The sequence below is a fragment of the Esox lucius genome, chromosome 17 (assembly GCF_011004845.1).
Source record: "Esox lucius isolate fEsoLuc1 chromosome 17, fEsoLuc1.pri, whole genome shotgun sequence".
In the NCBI taxonomy this organism is placed as follows: domain Eukaryota; kingdom Metazoa; phylum Chordata; class Actinopteri; order Esociformes; family Esocidae; genus Esox; species Esox lucius.
Genome location: NC_047585.1, coordinates 4,014,786 through 4,018,596, shown reverse-complemented (window position 1 = coordinate 4,018,596; position 3,811 = coordinate 4,014,786). Strand labels below are relative to the sequence as shown.

Genomic DNA, 3,811 nt, shown 5'->3' with positions numbered 1-3,811 from the left:
CGCCCGATCCTCTTCGCACCGGCCCCTTATGGTCCCTCCTGTGGGTGGTGAGCCCACGGGAGGGCGGCCCCACGTCGCCCGTTCGGGCTGAGACCGGCCGGGCCCCATGGGGGAAGGCCCAGCCACCAGGCGCTCGCATACGAGCCCCAACCCCGGGCCTGGCTCCAGGGTGGGGCCCCGGCTGCGCCATACCGGGCGACGTCACGGTACTCATAATGTTGTTCTTCATTAAGGGGGGTTTGAACCGCTCTTAGTCTGACCCGTCGCCTAAGACCTGTTTGCCTTGGGAGACCCCAACAGGGGCATATAGCCCCAGACAACATAGCTCCTAGGGTCACTCAGGTACTCAAACCCCTCCACCACGTTAAGGTGGCAGTTCTTGGAGGGGTTTTCACTAATACATTTAATGGAAAAAATATGGCTAGATGGTAATATGGCTAGATCAGTTGAATGAAAACTGTTATTTGCTCAGAACAGCCATTAGATGCAAATTCATATCCCTCATTGGAGTTACTGTATTAACTTAAGCAGGGAAACTGCATCACATCTGACTATCTTCCTGACATAAGTACATACACTTAGGCTGAAAGTGACAGTAATTAGTTAAGTGAATAATTAATGTTTTTCTGTAGTAATATAAAAATGCTTGTCCCCACATGAGAATTGAACCGAGGTACCCTGTAGAACAAACCACCCCCCAACAGGGTGAGCTTCAAAGAGGCTGGAACAACAGGGTTCATTATAAATGTTATTTTTCAGGTGTTAATTTTTTATTCAGGTTCTTAGTGAAAACATTAAAATGTTTGTGAACTTTACAGTTCTTATGGTTACTGGTTACTTTACAGTAATGAAAATAGAAAGAAACACAATTACTTGGCTTATAAATACTATAGCCAGTCAAGGTCCAACCCTTCCACGACAAACGATTGCCGTTTCACCCCATAGTCAAACTTCAGTTCTTTGTTCACCCTAATGTCCATTGTGGCATAGAAGAGAATTGCAGGGTTCTTGTTGCCTGACATGTCAATTGTGCATTGAGGTTGGGATTGCTGGTAGAATGGTTAATGTATCGGCCAAATGTAGTCCTTTCTGGATGGCAGGCACAGACAGGTGATCTTGCATTGATGCATTTGGGAACCCCGCACTCTTTAAAAAAGAAAACATGTATCCAATCTCGCTTTCCTCAGCAGAAAGGTGGAGATTTAGACCTTCTGCTCGTGTGACAACCTCACCTTAGTAGTCGCAGACTACTTCACCCTTGAAGAATGGCCTTGTGGTCATTACACCTTTGCCCTTCCCCTCAAACGTGACAACTGCCAGTCCTTTCCACTTCTGAGACAGCACCAAACTTTGAACATAATCATCAGATACTGCATTATTAAACTTTTCAGCAGGCACCCATGAACTAAGCACTACTTCAGGGTCAGGTATGTTGACCACCCAGCCTTGTTTTGCAATCCAATTCCCAATGCATCTGTGTGTTGGCTGCCTCCTAGAGAAATGTGCTGTAAAAAGAAGAAGACGCATTTTCACTGGTAAAAAGTTTCAGCAGCATGTGTCTATTCATATATACATTCATTATTCATATCGAGGTGTTTGTAATGGATCAATAACTAGTACTCAGGATATATGAATTCTGCAGGCTTTTTTGTTCTTTTCTCCATCACTCATAGCAGTGACGGTTATGTTTCCCTGTCAGTTTAATTCTTGTTTGGCGTTTGGGGATAACGGCATCCAGGGTAACAGGAAATACCTTAATGAATTTGTCATAGGTGACCTGATCCTCCATTTGTGTAGAGTCTGCACATGCTGTGTCTGCTGGTACTGTTGTGGATGATGTTGATAACAACATGTTTGAAACAGACCTGAAAAAACAAAAAGGTTATCAACAACACATTAGTACATTAACAACAATGGTAGATACAGCGGGGAGAACAAGTATTTGATACACTGCCAATTTTGCAGGTTTTCCCACTTACAAAGCATGTAGAAGTCTGTAATTTTTATCATAGTACTCTTCAACTGTGAGTGACGGAATCTAAAACAAAAATCCAGATTTTTAAGTAATTAATTTGCATTCTATTGCATGACATAAGTATTTGATACATCAGAAAAGCAGAACATAATATTTGGTACAGAAACCTTTGTTTGCAATTACAGAGATCATACGTTTCCTGTAGTTCTTGACCAGGTTTGCGCACACTGCAGCAGGGATTTTTGCCCACTACTCCATACAGACCTTTTCCAGATCCTTCAGGTTTCGGGGCTGTCGCTGGGCAATACGGACTTTCAGCTCCCTCCAAAGATTTTCTATTGGGTTCAGGTCTGGAGACTGGCTAGGCCACTCCAGGACCCTGAGATGCTTCTTACGGAGCCACTCCTTAGTTGCCCTGGCTGTGTGTTTCGGGTCGTTGTCATGCTGGAAGACCCAGCCACAACCCATCTTCAATGCTCTTACTGAGGGAAGGAGATTGTTGGCCAAGATCTCGCAATACATGGCGATACATGGCACCATCCATCCACCCCTCAATACGGTGCAGTCGTCCTGTCCCCTTTGCAGATAAGCATCCCCAAAGAATGATGTTTCCACCTCCATGCATCACGGTTGGGATGGTGTTCTTGGGGTTGTACTCATCCTTCTTCTTCCTCCAAACACGGTGAGTGGAGTTTAGACCAAAAAGCTATATTTTTGTCTCATCAGACCACATGACCTTCTCCCATTCCTCCTCTGGATCATCCAGATGGTCATTGGTACACTTCAGATGGGCCTGGACATGTGCTGACTTGAGCAGGGGGACCTTGCGTCTCTCACAGTTGTACACAGTGTACCTATTATAAAAATTACAGACCTCTACATGCTTTGTAAGTAGGAAAACCTGCAAAATTGGCAGTGTATCAAATACTCCTACTGTACATATTGTTAGAATTGTGTATTGTGTCTTATGAGCAAAAGCATAATTTACTCACCATCTCCTGCTGAGGAATACGGGCGAATGTAGCCACCTGGATGGTATCTGTTTTGTGCTCCTTGACACCAACTATCACATAGTCTTTTCCATCCTTTTTTACCTTTCTCCTTTCTAGCCATTCGGATACCTGAAGTAATAATACAAATTAATTAATGTTCATGCTTTAGATAATCTTGAAATGTAATGAAGGACTACTGGACTAATTACTGCTTACAGTCATGTGTTCAATAACACCAGTCCGTTGAAGATGCTCCAGCATCAGAGCTGCTCCTGACTTGTCAAGACCTGCTTCTCTTTTGACTTCTCTTTCGCCATGACAGTGAGAACATCTGGAAGGGCAACCCTCAGGATGTTCTTGCAGTCAAAAGGTGAGATGATGTCTTTTGCCAGAGCCATGTATCTGTTAACAAACAGAACAGATGCACACAAATAATGTTAGTTTTTATAACTTAATCATAAAACTTGATAAATCAATCTTTAAATAATTTTGTGAGAAGCTTAACATACTTTTCCCCACCTGGTTTTCTCCCCATTATGAATACAAATCAGGTCCATTGTCTCTTTCGGGTCCATGAAATGCAGGAACCGTCACACATTGTCAACCTAAAATAAATAGGTTATAATCCATTTGTAATTCAATATGAAATACGAAATGTGCACATGAGAGCTATTGTTTTTTAAACGATAGAAATACCAAACATGTTATCATATATATTGTGATTCATTGGTTACCCAGTTACTCAGTTGCGACTAAAGGCTGATTTATACTTCAATGTCTAACGCGTCTGCGTAAGATTCGCGGACAGAGCCGCACAGATCGGCACAGCCAGCCCGCATAGGCT

At 43.1% G+C, this 3,811-nt stretch overlaps 1 long non-coding RNA gene across 2 annotated transcripts; it reads right to left on the bottom strand.

The window, feature by feature from the left end:
* Window positions 1-827: 827 nt before the first annotated feature.
* Window positions 828-3,366, bottom strand: LOC109616795. Of its 2 annotated transcripts, XR_002198055.2 has the most exons (5): window positions 3,184-3,366; window positions 2,968-3,096; window positions 1,754-1,865; window positions 1,233-1,505; window positions 828-1,146 (listed from the first exon to the last, which is right to left on the bottom strand). It is a non-coding gene; the product is annotated as an uncharacterized LOC109616795 (long non-coding RNA). The 2 variants fall into 2 exon arrangements; XR_002198054.2 differs by having other exon boundaries at window positions 828-1,505.
* Window positions 3,367-3,811: the final 445 nt, after the last annotated feature.